Source organism: Zalophus californianus, chromosome X, assembly GCF_009762305.2.
Source record: "Zalophus californianus isolate mZalCal1 chromosome X, mZalCal1.pri.v2, whole genome shotgun sequence".
NCBI lineage: Eukaryota > Metazoa > Chordata > Mammalia > Carnivora > Otariidae > Zalophus > Zalophus californianus.
The window spans coordinates 52,384,560-52,401,240 of NC_045612.1; the positions used below are offsets into that span (position 1 = coordinate 52,384,560).

Consider the following 16,681-nt stretch of genomic DNA (forward strand, 5'->3'; position numbering starts at 1 on the left):
TAAATAAATAAAATCATGTTATATATATATCTCAGCACTCCCCTCATTCTCATTTAAAAGAAAATGACACTGCTGGTGCTCATAGTCTGAATAGACTATGGATTTGAGATTAAGTGTCACTGACAGGGATGCTTAAATTTACAATCCAGGCACTAGCATTAACATTAGCTGGCCCTCCTAAACCCACAGAATGAACATTTACAAATCATCTTATTAATTTTCCTAGTTAATATGCTTATGTTCTATACCACAAAATACAGTGAACAAAATTTAATATAAAACATTATAGATATCCCAAAACTGTTGAAATATATCAGAGAATTAGCCTACCTCAAAAAACAAGTGAAAACAGTTATTAAAATATAAAACAATACAGTCTCCACTTAGTATGTTAATCAAATTAATCTAAAGATTTCACTAATTCCCAACTATTCCTTCCTATATTACTCCCAAGTTGCAGATTAATCTTAAAAAATCATTAAATGCATTTATCTGATAATGACTAGTTTTTAGCTTAATTTCCAATATACATGGGGTTATTTCTAAAACTCATTATCTCATCACAGCTCCTTAGCATCATCACCTTGCCATAACCTTGTAAGTAGTTTGAAGTTAAGTAAGAAAAGACTGAGAGGAAAACATCATCAATACATTCATTGTACTAGTAACTCAGTTTCACATTCTAGATATACGAATGGGACAGTTATGATTATGTATATTACAAACATATTCCTCAGAATTAAAATTCTAGTTTAAGTCGCATTTTCCAAGTTCATACTAATCACACTTAGTTTCTGTAAGTACCTAAGCTAGAATAAAGAAAGCATTTTTTTTTTCAATTTGGTAGAAGACACATCATTAGAGAATATAGAATTAAAAAAAAAAACCCAATGTGTTAATAATGAGAAATCGATTACATAGGGTTTCATGGTGTTTGCCTTTTATCGAGAATGCCTCCTCAATATAGAAATTGACAATCATTCTTAATGTCTGAATTTTTTTAATTCCACTGAATAGTGTTTGAAGTCCAATAAAGTCTTTTTTTTAGATTTTATTTATTTATCTGAGAGAAAGAGACAGACAGACAGCATGAGCAGGGGGAAGGGCAGAGGAGAAGTAGACTGCCCATTGAGCAGGGAGTCAGACATGAGGCTCGACGCCAGGATCCTGGGATCATGACCTGAGCCAAAGGCAGACACATAACCAACTGAGCCACCCAAGCACCCCTGAGGTCTAATAAAGTCTTATATAGGGGACTTGTATTCCCTAATAGTGCTGCAGCACTATCACTATTATAACACTTAAGACATTGGGGCAAAGGTCATTATTTGTGTCTATCACTCTTACAGACTCAGAACTCTATGCTAAGTATCTAACACAGTGATTCAATTCAGTGAGCCTCAAAATAATTGTGCTATTATTGAATCTGACCATAATAATTACAGAACAAGGAATACAACTTCATAGTTTTAGATCCCATATTTTGTGTAATGCAAACTTGATTTTTTCTTTATTTGTTAGGATATACAGATGTTCAAGACTTCTACTGAATAAATCACGACATAGATGGCAAAGTAAAAACATCACCATGAAATCTTTTCCACATTTCTATAACTTATTTACCCAACTCTTAAGGCTGTAGATCCACAAAGAATGATAGCAAGTAAACATTTATACTATAAAATGTTGCAAGTTTGCAGTCACAGACCACTTTCATTTGACCCTCAAACTCATTTTCTTAATTAATGGATAACAAGGCCCTACCAATCCTTCCCTGGAGGCTTGTACATGAGTTTATTACTATAGAATGACCTTTATATTTGCTGCTTTCTCTGCCTGGAGGATTCTTATTCCTGACATTTCCATCCCTAACTCATCATCTAAGTCTCAGCCCAATAGTCCTCTCCCTACCACATTCATCATCACATCATTTTAAATCTCATTTATAGTACTGGCTCGATGTAACCTTATATTGTTTAGTACTTGTTTACTGTGTCTTCCTCATTAAAACATAAGCTCTATGAGGCAGAAATCCTGCCAACCTTGTTCACCACTATATCTCCAGATCTTAACACAATGCTTGGGACACAGTAAGTATTCAAAACATATTTCTTTTTTTCTTTTTTTAAGTAGGCTCCATGCTGGGCACTTTAACATGGGGCTTAAACTCACAACCCTGAAATCAAGACCTCAGCTTAACCATCTGAGACATCCAGGTGCCCCTCAAAACATCTTTCTTTAATGAATGGATAGAGAGATGAATGAATGGTGAATAAATAAATGGGTGAATGTCTGATAAGTTTAAACATGCTGAAGCTCCAAAACTCAGTTTAGTTTTGCTTCACAATATTACACTTCTGAGATGTTCCATTACCATATATTCAGAAATGCTAGTGTAGAATAGTTAAATTGAGACCGCGTACAGCATCTTGTCTATTCATGTCTTCTAAGATTTTTTAACTGGATTATTTGCTTTTTGGGTGTTGAGCTTTTTTTAAGTTCTTTATTTGGATACTAACCCCTTATCAGTTATGTCATATTTGGATACTAACCCCTTATCAGATATGTCATTTCTAAATACCTTCTCACATTCAATAGGTTGCATTTTATTCTTTTTGTTATTTCTTTTGCTATGCAAAAGCTTTTTGTTTTGATGCAGTCCCAAAGTTTATTTTTGCTTTTCTTTCCCTTGCCACAGGAGATAGATCTAGAAAGAAGATTCTACAGCCAATGTCAAAGAGGTTACTGCCTGTCTTCTCTTCTAGGATTTTGATGATTTCAGGTCTCACAATTAGGGCTTTAATCCATTTTGAATTATATTTGTATATGGTATAAGAAAGTGGTCCAGTTTCATTCTCTTGCAAGTTGTTGTCCAGTTTCCTAAACACCATTTCTTGAAGACACTGTCTTATTCTGCTTGAACAGTCTTTCTTGCTTGCTCCAACATTGTCTATAGTTGTGGGTTCATTTCTGAGTTTTCTGTTGTTTCATTGATGTGTCCATTTTTATGACAATACCATACTATTTTGATCACTACAATTTTGTAATACAATTTAAAGTGGGGAACTGTGATGCCTTCACAACTTTTCTTTCTCAAGGTTGCTTTAACTATGCAGGGTCTTTTGTGGTTCCATGAAAATTTTAGAATTCTTTGTTCTAGCTCTATGAAAAACGCTGTTGGTATTTTGACAGGGATTTCAGTAAATATATACATTCTTTTGGGTAATAGACATTTTAACTGTCCTTCCATTTCTTTGTGTCATTGACAATTTCTTTGGTTTTATTGTTTGTTTGTTTTTTACAGCAAGCAGCAGTGGAGGGGCAGACGGAGGGAGAGAAGCTTAAGCAGGCTCCATGTCCAGAACAGAGCCTAATGTAGGGCTTGATCTCATGACCCTAAGATCATGACCTGACCTGAAATCAACAGTACAACACTTAATCGACTGAACCACCAACGCACCCCTCATCTTCAATTTCTTTCATCAGTGTTTTATACTTTTCAGAATACAGGTCACTCAATTTTTTAGCTAGGTTTATTACTAGGTTATGTTTTTGGTGGAATTGTAAATGAAATTGATTCCTTATTTTCTCTTTCTACTGATTCATTATTGGAATATGGTAATGCCACAGATTTCTGTATGTTAATTTTGTATCCAGTGATTTAACTGAATTGTTGTATCAGATTCAGCAGTTATTTGGCAATATCTTTACATTCTTCTATAGAGAGTATCATGTCATCTACAAATAGTGAAAGTTTTACTTCTTCCTTGATGATTCAAATGCCTTTATTTCTTTTTCTTGTCTGACTGCTCAGGCTAGAACTTCCAGTACTATGTTAAATAACAGTGGTGAGAATGGACATTCCGTCTTGTTCCGGACCACAAAGGAAAACTCTCACTTTTTCCCCAGTGAGGATGACATTAGCTGTGGGTTTTTCATATATGGCCTTTATTATGTTGAGGTATGTGCCCTCTAAACCTCCTTTGTTGAGGGTTTTTATCATAAATGAATGTTGTATTTTGTCAAATCCTTTTTCTGCATCTGCTGAAGTAATTCGTATTATCCTTATCCTTTCTTTTATTAATGTGGCATATCACGCTTATTGATTTGCAAAGATTAAACCACACTTACAACACAAGACTTAATCCAAGTTGATCACAGTGAATGATTTTGTAATGTACTGTTGATTTCAGTTTGCTAGAATTTCACTGAGAATTTTTTCATCCATGTTCATTGGGATATTGGCCTGTAGTTCTCCTTTTTAGTGAAGTCTCCACCAGCTAGTAGTATTAGGGTAATGCTGGCCACTTAGAATGAATTTGGAAGTTTTCCTTCCGTTTCTGTTTTCTTGAATAGTCTGAAAAGAATAGGTATTAACTCTTCTTTAAATGTTGAGTGTAATTCAGCTGTGAAGCCATCTGGCCCTGGACTTTTATTTTTTGGAAAATTTTTGATTGCTGATTCAACTTCTTTGCTGGTTATCGGTCTGTTCAAGTTTTCCATTTCTTTCTGCTTCAGTTTCAGTAGTTTATATGCTTCTAGGAATTAATCCATTTCTTCCACGTTGTCCAATTTGTTGGCATGCAATTTTTCATAATTTTCTCTTATAATTGTTTGTCTTTCTGTGGTGTTGGTTGTTATTTATCCTCTCTCTTTTGTGATTTTATTTATTTGGGTCCTTTCTCTTTTTCTTTGGTAAGTCTGACTAGGGGCTAGGGGTTTATCAATTTTATTAATTTTTTCAAAGAACCAGCTCCTGCTTTCATTGACCTGTTCTATTGTTATTGGTTTTTTTCAGTTTATGTATCATTTATTTCTGCTCTAATCTTTAATATAAAATCTTTAATATAAGAAATATATGGAAACAAATGAAAATGAACATATGGTGGTCCAAAACCTTTGGGATGCAGCAAAAACAGTCCTAAGAGGCAATACAAGCCTACCACAAGAAGCAAGAAAAATCTCAAACAACCTTACCTTAAACCTAAAGGAGCTAGAGAAGGAACAACAAATGAAGCTGAAAGCTAGCAGAGGGAAGAAAATAATAAAGATTACTTCTTTCACCTCTTTGATTTGGTTTAGTCCTAGGAATCATATTACTTTTGGTGCAATTGTGAATAGAATTGTTTGTTAATTTCTCTTTCTGCTGCTTCATCATTGGTGTACAGAAATGTTTATTGAGAGTTTTACTTCTTCCTTACCCATTTGGACACATTTTACTTCTTTTTGTTGTCTGATTGCTGTGACTAGGATGTAAAGTACTATGTATTTGGGTGCTCCCATGTTGGGTCAAATATTTAAATTGTTATTTCTTCTTGTTGGATTGTCCCCTTCATTATTATATACTGTCTATGTTTCTTGTTACATTGTTTATCTTAAAGTCTACTTTGTCTGATGTAAGTATTGCTCCTCTGGCTTTCTTTAATATTCATTTGCATGGGGCGCCTGGGTGGCTCAGTTGGTTAAGCATCTGCCTTCGGCTCAGGTCATGATCGCAGGGTCCTGGGATCAAGCCCCACATTGGGCTCCCTGCTCAGAGGGAAGCCTGCTTCTCCCTCTCCCACTCCCCTTGCTTGTGTTCTCTGTCTCTCTGTCAAATAAATAAATAAAATCTTTAAAAAAATATTCATTTGCATGATACCTATTTGTCCATCCTCTCGCTTTCAATCTACAGGTGTCCTTAGGTCTAAAATGGGTCTCTTGTAGGCAGCATATAAATGGGTCTCGTTTTTTTATCCATTCTATCACCTTATGTCATTTGACTGGAGTGTTTCAAATTCAAAGCAATTATTGATGTTTACTTATTGCCATTTTATTACTTGTTTTGGGGCTGTTTCTGAAGATTTTGTCTTATCTTTCTTTCATGTGTTACTGATTTTCTCTGGCGACAGATCTGGATTTCTTTCTCCTTGTTTTGTGCTTATTACTGGTTTTTGATATATGGTTACCATTAGATTTGTATAAAACCTCCTCTGTATATAGCCATCTATATTAAGTTGATAGTCATTTAAGTTTGAACCCATTCTTTTCTATCCTCCCCATGTTCTAGGTGTATGTTATTACATTCTTATATCCTTTATTTTGTTAGTTCCTTGACTGATTTTTTTTAATAAAAATATTCATTTTTTCTGCTTTTTGTGTTTCACACCTCTGTACTATCACTTTTGGTGTCTCCATTCCACTCAAAGTGTCCCTTTTAATATTTCTTGCAGAACTAACTCCTTTGGTTTTCGTTTCTCTGGGAAACTCTTTATCTCTCCTTCTATTCTGAATGATAGCCTTGCTGGACCAAGTATTCTTGTCTGCAGATTTTTCTCATTCAGCACTTTGAATATATCATGCCACATCCTTCAGACTTGTAATGTTTCTGTTGAGAAATCTCCTGCTAGTCTTATGAGTTTTCCCTTGGAAATTACTGACTTCTTTTGTCTTGCTGCTTTTAAGACTTTTTATCAATATATTTTGCCAATTTAATTATAATATTCTTAGTGTGAGTCTACTTTTGTAGATTTTGTTGCAGGTTCTTTGTAGCTCCTAGATTTGGATATCTGTTTCATTCCCCAGAACAGGGAAGCTTTCAGCTATTATTTGCTCAAATAAATTTTCTTCCCCCTTTTCTCTTTCTTCTTCTGGACTTCTATAATACAAATGTTATTATACTTGATGGAGTGAGAGTTCCCTAAGTTTATTCTCATTTTGAATAATTCATTTCTCTTTTGTTCAGCTTGATTACTTTCCATTACTCTGTTTTCCAGGTCACTAATTCCTTCCTCTCCTTCTTCCTTCCTGCCATTCATTACATCAAGCATGTTTCTCATTTCATTTATTATATCTTTTACCTCTCCATGTTATTCCATATCTCTGTGTTAAGGGTGTCACTTATGTCTTCCACTCTTTTATCAAGTCCAGTGAGTATTCTTATGATCATTACTGTATATTCTCTATCAGGCATGTTACTTATATCTGTTTCACTTAGCTCTCTGGCCATGGCCTTGTCCTGTTTTTCGTTAGGGATAAATTTCTCTATCTCCATTTTTTCTGCTTCTCTGTGACTGTTTCTGTGTGTTAAGAAAGTTAGTTGTGTCTTCTGCTCTTGAAAGTAGTGACTTTACAAAGAGAAGGTCATTGGGTGCCATGCAGTGTCCCCTGTTCACCAGAACTTGGCACTTCAAGAAAGTATCCAATGTGTGTTGTTATGCCCTGCTCTTGTGTCTGAGTCCCTTTTCCTTTTGGTGCAGTGATCTACACTGACTCTCTACCTGTTGTGGGCTCTGCTCGCTCCCTGTGTTATTAGTGGTACTGATGCAGGCCAGCTCTGTGGGGGCATGCCTGTCGGGGAACTAGGGAGTGGGGTGGCAGTAAAAGTGAACTTTGTGCTGAGTCACTAGTCCTATTCTGGATCCCTCAATGCACTGTGGTAGATGGGGACTACATGCCAGAGTTTCCAGGGGTACATGGCTGGGTGCAGCTGGGTCTGGCATGTGAAGGTGCCTGGGGGTGCACAAGTGGGCACCATCTGGCAGTTGGGTCCAGCATGGCAGCTCTGTGCAGCACACACAAGAGCAGCTGTGCCTTTGGTGGCTGGGCATCGAACACAACAGTAGGTGGGTGTGCAAAGCTGAGTGCAGGGCACTATACCAGCTGGGCACAGGTGGCTGGGTGCTGTACGTTGCAGCTCCTTCATGTGGCACAAACACAGCTGGGGGCATGTAGTTAGGTGCAGCACATGACAGTGCCTGGGGGTGCATGGCTGGGCACCATGGGGTATGTATGCAGCACACTGTGGCAGCTGTGCACTGGTGGCTGGTCACTGGGGCACATGTGCATTTTTAACAAAATCTGCTAGCAGGTTTGGAATGGACTATTCCTTCAGGAAAACTTGTGGGCTTGGTACACTGCTAGGGGTTAGGTAGCAAAGGTCTATACCACCCTGCCTCTGGCAGGTGGCTCTGTGTTTGTTCTGGCGAGTGGGAGAGGAAAATGGCACCTGCCAGCTCCCTTGTTTATGGAGAAGTCCACCGACATACTCTGAAGTTAGTATGAACAGATTTGTCTTCCATTTGACCCCAGCTTGTGAAAACTGGCAATTTTATGTTGCCTCTCCATGCAGGATCCTGTCTCTTTAAGGGTCACAACCCAGCTATCACTCACCCTCAGGGCTCACTCAGTGCTGAGTCCCCAAACATTAAAAGCTCCTAGTATGTCTGGTTTTATAAACTTGCAGACTCAGCCCTTCTGGTTTTTAAAGCCAAATATTATGGTGATTAGTCTTCCCTGAGTGAGCTCCTTGGATTGAAGACCTGTTTCTCTCCCCTCTCTCCATGCAGCTCTGTCCCTGTGGGCAGCCTCCCTCCCCCTTTCTGAGCTTCCTAACCTTTAAGCCGCAGCTTCTTATCTATATTTACTTGTGGAGTTTGTTCTCCCAGTATTTGGATTACATGCTTTTGTTTGTTGACTTAGAAGTGGACAATATCTACTTAGAAACAAGAGATGGGGTCAGCTCAGAGTCTTCCTATTCTGCCACCTTCCCAAGCTCCCCCTTGTAAAGACTTTACCACCACTTACGAATTTTAATTGACTTAGTCTGAGCATGGTCTGTCACTCTTCAATGTAAATACACATTTCCTTGTAATCTGAGTTAAGACTTCATACTTCTAAGTTGTAAAGGTATCTTGCTGCAAACACTGGGAAGAACTACTGATCTGTACATGAGTATTTTCAACTACAGTATGCAGAGAAATAGCAATTACTATTAGTGATATCATCTTCAAATAGGACAATAATATTGTCATGAAAACAGAAATATTGTTACTGTTATTGACCATGATTTATAAACCATAATGCAGTCAGTTTTCTTTGGCTACATTATTCACACTGAGTTTCTTATCTATCACTGCAGTTCTCTGAAAAGACAATGTTATACATTAACAAATTTGGAATTATATCTACAATGGTTCACAGCGTTGTTTTGAGAGGCTCCTATAACATTAAAAGCATAAGAAAGAGGAAAAAAAAGCATAAGAAAGAGAAAACCCATTTTCCTCATCATCTGTTCCTTGAGTTTCAGTAGGAAAAGGAAACAAAACAAGAGCCTGGTTCAAGTCAATCTACCTATACATTCTAATAGCGATGTATTTGGTGAGCTATACAACTCTGAGTATGTTGCTAAAAATTTAGATGGCTTTTCTTCAGTTACATAAGAAACACATTTCCGCTAAATTTTTTCTATCTATATGCTTATGTATGTTTATATGTTTGTATGTGTACAAGACTTTTCTCCTGTATTCAAATGTATTACCAAATCAATTAGTATCTCAAATGAGTTCTATTAAAAAACATATTTCATAAAGGGAGATTGAGTTACATAATTCATTTATCAAAAAATACAAGGTATTTTAAATAAATATATTACATTTCAAATAATTTTATTTAAAATTTGCCTTAAAAATTCTTGAAATTGCTTGAAAATTATAGCCTAAAAGATACTACATATTATCAATTCAAGATCTCTAAGATAAAAACCTATACAGAACATTACTATCATGGTATAACTTCATATTGTCATTTTCCATTGCAGGACACAATGTTTTTAATTAAGACCTTTTCAGAGGGCAAAATAAGAGAACATACATGAAATTCTAGGACAGGAAAAAGAAAGGTTTTTTTTTTTTTTAACAATATGAAAAAAACATTAAGTTGAAGACACTGGAAGAAGATGGCCATCTATAAGCCAAGGAACAAGGTCTTTGAAGAAACAAATCCTATGGACACCTTGATCTTTGACCTCTGGCCTCTAGAATTTTAAGAAAATAAATACTTGTTGTTTAGGTCACCCAATCTGTGGTATTTGTTACAGCAGCCCTAGCAAACTAATATAACATCGATTGTTTTTACATTCTTCAGAGTAAAAATCTACATATTGTCACTGTATAATTCAAATTGTTTGCTAAAATTATGATTGTCTGAATAAATGTATTATGTTAAAATAATGAAAAAAGCATCATTATTCTTCAAATTATACATACTATTTGTCCCAAAAGGATCTGACTGAGCACATATAAATGTGATTAAAATGTTTAAAATATAGGACTTTTGATGAGAAATCATGTATTGTTTACTTATTGAAGTTTCTATATATCAAACATTAGCAAAACTATTTCACCTCAAAATCACAGAATCTAAAAAACACTTAAATCCTTCTTTCAGTACATGTACTATTAGAAATGTCAAGTACACAGAACCTCTAATAATATATTTAAATTCTATAGCCCTATTGTTATTTCTTCTGTTGTGGAACACAAATATAATTTGTAGAGTATGGAGGAAAATATTTCATAATAACATCAAATAATTGCTCGATTAAATACACAATAAATTTTAATTTTTTTACAGTAACTGAGACAAAAGGGTGATATTTTATTTTATGTTTTTAAACATTTTATTTAATTGAGAGAAAGAGACAGAGAGAGAGAGCATGCACACACAAATAGGGGGAGCGGTAGAGGGAGAAGCAGACTACCCTCTGAGCAGGGAGCCTGACGTGGGGCTTGATCCCAGGACCCTGGGATCATGACCTAAGCCAAAGGCAGACATTTAACCGACTGAGACACCCAGGTACCCCAAAAGAATATTTTAATAAGTAGAATGTTGATCTCAAAACACTGAACTGCATTTCTTACAAAAAGCCACCTCATTTGCTCTATACACTTTCAGAGACAAAAAACAAGGGAAAGCTAAACCATTCTTAAATAATTTGCTAGTGAAGGCTAATTAAAATATTTAACAATATTCAAAATTAGCCAATCTGTATAACAAATCTTCCACACTTCTCTTTCATATGAAACAAAATAAATGTATGATCTATTCCATACTTAAAATCTACCCATATTTCCTTTTAAAACAAGTATTTCACAATTGGGGTGAACAATGGGCATATGGGTGAGTCACACCAAGTAAATCCCTAAAAGTATAAAGCAATTTTTATAAGCCCTTATAACCAATCACAGTATTTGATAAAAAAAAAGTATTATACTTACCTTTTATTTGACAGACGCCCTTGAGATATATCAGATAATGAAATGTAAACAGATTTAAAGTAACCCAGGAGTTCCTAAACCTGGGTCCCATTAATGGAGTATGTACACATGGAAGGGAAGAAATGACATCTTTATTTTCAATACCCACTTACTTGAAGCTTCCATCATCTTCAATTATGAATGTAGGACAGACCAAAGTAGTTTAAGCAGCACCTACAACTTGATCAATGCGACTAAAAGTCACAAGTATTTTCCCATTGTACCACATATACCACATTTGTAACAGTATCTCAAAATACCAATTATGCTCACCATTTCTTCAGAATTACCTTAGTTATACAAGCTACCACTTGGTCTTGTTATTTAATAAATATTGTAAAGAAGCACACTGCTCTGTCTTCATTTTTAAATTATATCTTCTATTTTGAGATAATTATAAATAACCACGTAATTTATTTTATTTTTTTTATTTTTTTTTCAAAGATTTTATTTATTTATTTGAGACAGAGAGAAGGGGGGAGGTGGAGAGAGAGAGAGAGAGAGCACGAGCACACATGAGACGGGGGAGGGTCAGAGGGAGAAGCAGACTCCCTGCCGAGCAGGGAGCCTGATGCGGGACTCGATCCCCGGACTCCAGGATCATGACCTGAGCCAAAGGCAGTTGCTTAACCAACTGAGCCACCCAGGTGCCCTATAAATAACCATGTAATTTAAAGAAAAATGCATAGATATTATGTTTCCCCCAGTGATAACATCTTGCAGAATTATATAACAATATCACAATCAGGATAATGATAATAAGAAATAACACCTATCTTATGCAGAGTTCCCTAGTTTTACTTGCATTTCTGTGTGTGTGTGTGTGTGTATTTAGTTCAGTGCAGTTTGATCATGTGTACATTTACGTACCCAACCACCAAAATCAACATACAGAATACTTCCACTGCCACAGAAATTCCACATTTTGCCCTTTCATAACTACACTCAAATCCATCCCAGAACGTTCCACCCCCGGTCACCAATTATCTATTTTCCGTTTCTATAATTCCGCTTTTTCAAGAACGTCATACATAGGAAATCTTACAGTAGTAACCTCTTAGCATGCATGGGCTTTGTTCACTCAGCAGAATAACCTGGAGATTCATGTAAGTTACTGCACATATCAATTGTTTATTCTTGTTTATTGCTGAGTAGTTTTACATAGAAAGGATATACTACAGTTATTTAACCAATCACCCATTGAGGATATGTGGGTTGTTACCAATTTTATTCTATTATGAACAAAACTGCTATGCACAACTGTGCATAAGTTTTTGTGTAAATATAAGTATCTATTTCTCTTATTTTACTTTGAAAAAATAATTTGGTAACTATATTTAAATATAGTTAGTTTCCTTTGTAATCCTATCTGTTTTATGTTTTACACTTAAAAACATGATTCTGGTGGGGGGAGTTAACATGGCAGAGCAATAGAGAAAGGTGAGAGAGAGTGGAGCACAGAGAGATAATGTACAAGGAAAACATTTATCCTATGACACTGCTGAGAAAACAAAACGGGCTGATTTCTGAGAGTTTTTACAACCAGAGGGGATCAAAGACTGGAGTTTTAGAGGTCCCAGGTGTGGCTACTGTAGAGCCCAGAGGGCAATGGAATGATTCTGTGGAGAAGGAGGGAAGATAGCCCAGGGGCACACAGCACAAACTAAGGATCCCATGGGATGGACTGGGAAAGACGGTTCCTCCTACTTGGAGCACATCTGGAAGAGGTGGCACTGCCTCGCTGGAGACAAAATCACTGGCAGGCAACATCCTTTTTGGGACAAAACTGCATTAGTCCCAGCAAAGTGAGACCCTCCCACAGAGAACCTGTGGAGGACCTGCCACAACAGGTCCCTAAAATTTTGAGCTCTAATACTCAGCTGGACTTCCTGGGATACAGCCCAAGAGGCACTGTGCGGCAGGGTGGGCAGATGCCTTAGACACAAACATGGTGAAGGCAGGGATCTGAGGGATGCATGGGACATGGGAGGGGAGATGGTTCACTCTTCTGGGAGGGCTTTGCCAAGAGTGGTGTGTGAGAACTCCCCTCTCCAGAGACAAGGGAGCTGACTGGAGCCATTTCTCTCTCACGCCCCTCACATAAACTAACTTGAGGAGCAGCACAGCACCAACACTGGTGGCCTAAACCTCTTACTCCAAATCCCACCAACCTGCTCTTTGCTGGTACTGCTTTTCTCAGGCAAGAGTACATGAGAACCAGTATAGTGGGTCCTTCCCCTAGAAGATGAGCACAAATCCCCTGTAGTCACCACATCTACAGACCACAGAGTTCTGCAAAACTTTAGCTGTAGTGGAAATACCATCAGGTCCCTTTTAACAAGCAGACCAGAGCACACCTAGTTAAAACTCACCACACTCTGTCCAAAGTCCAAACACTCCCCACTGTAGGCAAGGAGAAACTCTACAGAGGATTGATCTGAAGGAAAGAGCAGCCAAAACACAGCAGCACAGTGTACACAGCATAGACCAGAGATACTTCCTGAAGAGCCAGGCCTTGGACCTCTTCTTTATAAAGCCATTACTCTCACAAGAGACACTTCCTGAAGAGCCAGGCCCTGGACCTCTTCTTTATAAAGCCAATACTCGCAGGAGCAGAAAACATTAATAGGCTTTCTGAACACAGAAGAAGAGACCCAGACAAAATGCCAAGATGAAGGAACTCATCCAAAAACAAAGAACAAAAGCTCATAGCAAGGGATCTAATTGAAACAACGTAAGTAATATATCTGAAATAGAACTTAAAGCAACAATCAAAAGATACTAGCTTAGTTTGAGAAAAGCATAAAAGACACTAGGGGTTCCCTTACACAGAGATAAAAGACTTACAAACAAGTCAGGCCAAAATAAAAAATGCAATAACTGAGATTTGAAACCAAATGAATGGAATGTCCACAAGGATGGAAGAAGTAGAGGAATGAATAAGTTAAATAGAAGATAAAATTATGGAAAATAATGAAGCTAAAAAGAAGAGGGAAAAAGATAACAGATCATGAATGCAGACTTAGAAAATTCGGTGACTCCATTAGGCATAATAACATTCTTATCCTAGAAGTCACCAATAAAAAGAGAAGGAAAAGTGGGCAGGTTTATTTAAGGAAATTATAGCTGAAAGCTTCCCTAATCAGGACATCTAAATCCATGAGGCACAGAAAACACCCATCAAAATAACAAAGCAGGCCAACACAAAGATATATTGTAGTTTAACTGGCAAAATATTGAGATAAATAAAAAAATCCTAAAGTCAACAAGACAAAAGCGGCCCCTACTTAAAAGAGAAGACCAGTCAAGTTAGCAGCAGTTCTATCCACAGAAACTTGGCAGGCCAGAAGAAAGTGCCATGATGTATGAAATGTGCTGAATGCAAAAAATATGCAGCCAAGACTACTCTATCCAGCAAGGTTGTCATTCAGAACAGAAGGAGAGATAAGAGTTTCTGAGACAAAAACTAAAAGAGAGGGTAACCACTAAACCAGCCCTGCAAGAAACATTAAAGGGGATTCTTTCAGTGGAAGAGAAAGACCAAAAGTGACAAAGACTAGAAAGGAACAGAGAAAATATCCAGAAACAAGGACTTAACAGGTAATACAGTAACACTAACTTAATACCTATAATCACTCTGAATGTAAATGGACTCAATGCTCCAATCAAAAAACATATAGTATCATAATGGATAACAAAACAAGACCCATCTATATGCTGCCTATAAGACATTCAACTTAGACCTAAAGACACCTGCAGACTGAAAGTGAGGGGATGGAGAAACATTCATCATTCACAAGGACACCAAAAGAAGGCCAGAATAGCAATACTTCTATCACACAAACTAGATTTTAAAACAAAGACTATAACAAGAGATAAAGAGGGGCATTATATCCTAATAAAGGGGGTCTATCCAAAAGGATCTAACAACTATCAATATTTATGCCCCCAAAGAAAGAGCACCCACATATATAAAACAATAACAAACATAAAGGAACAATTTGATAATGGTACAGTAATAGTAGGGGACGTTAAATCAATGCTTATATCAATGGACAGATCATCTAAGCAGAAAATCAACAAGGAAACAATAGCTTTGAATGATATACAGTCCAAAACCCTTGGGATGTAGCAAAAGCAGTCATAAAAGGGAAGCATATAACAATACAGTTCTAACTTAAGAATCAAGGAAAAATTTCAAAGATATAACCTAACCTTACACCTAAAGGAATGAGAAAAAGAACAACAAATGAAGCCTAAAGCCAGCAGAACAAGGGAAATAATAAAGATTAGTCAGGAATAAATGATATAGAAACAAACAAACAAAAACAAAAACCCCAGTAAAACAGATGAATGAAACCAGGAGCTTATTCTTTGAAAAAATTAATAAAATTGACAAACCCCTAGCCAAACGTATCAGAAAGAAAAGGAAAGGACCCAAATAAAATCACAGAGAGAGGAAAGATCACAACTAATACCAAAGAAATACAATTATAAGAGAATATTATGGAAAATTATATGCCAACAAATTTGGCAATATGGAAGAAATGGAGAAATTCCTACAAACATATAAACTACCAAAATTAAAAAGGAAGAATATAGAAAACTTGAACAGACTTGATAATGGCACAATAATAGTAGGGGACAGGAAAGAAATTAAATCAGTAATCAAAAATCTCCCAACAAACAAAACTCCAGGCCCAGATGGCTTCCCAGGGGAATTCTACCACACATTTAAAGAAGAGTTAATACCTAGTCTTCTCAAACTGTTACAAAAAAATAGAAGGAAAACTTCCAACCCATTCTACGAGGCCAGCATTACCTCAATTACAAAACTAGACAAAGACCCACTAACAGAATTAAAGGCCAATATCGCTGATGAACATGGACACAAAAAAATCTCAAGAAAATACTAGCAAACTGAATCCAACAGTACATTAAAAGAATCATTCACCACAATCAAGTGGGATTTATTCCTGGGTTGCAAGGCTAGTTCAATATTCACAAATCAATCAACATGATACACCACATTAATAAAAGCAGAAAAAGCATTTGACGAAGTACAGCATCGATTCTTGATAAAAACTCTCAACAAAGTAGGGATATTGTTCTTTAACATAGCGCTGGAAGTCCTATCCTCAGCAATCAGACAACAAAAAGAAATAAAAGGCATCTAAATCTGCAAGGAAGAAGTGAATCTTTTACTATTTCCAGACAACATGCTCTATGAATCTTTTACTATTTCTAGACAGCATGCTCTATGTAGAAAACAAACAAGACTCCATCAAAAAATTGCTAAAACAGGTAGAATAACTCTGTAAAGTCACAGGACACAAAAGTCATCGTAGAGAAATCTGTTACATTTCTATACATCAATAATACCATCTGGAAATAGTAAAAGTTTTATTTCTTCCTTACTTATTTGGATGCCTTTTCTTTTCATTGTCTGACTGCTCTGGCTAGGACTTCCAGTACTATGTTGAGTAAAATTATTGAGAATGGACATGCCTATCTTGTTCCTGACCTTAGGAGAAAAGCTCTCAGTTTTTCCCCATTAAGGATGATGTTTGCTGTGGGTATTTCATAGATGGTCTTTATTATGTTGA

General features: G+C 36.5%; 1 protein-coding gene across 5 annotated transcripts in view; it reads right to left on the reverse strand.

The window, feature by feature from the left end:
- The window catches only part of DIAPH2 (diaphanous related formin 2), a 956,101-nt gene that overhangs the window by 745,318 nt on the left and 194,102 nt on the right, over positions 1-16,681 (reverse strand). The gene's annotated exons all lie outside the window — the stretch shown is intronic.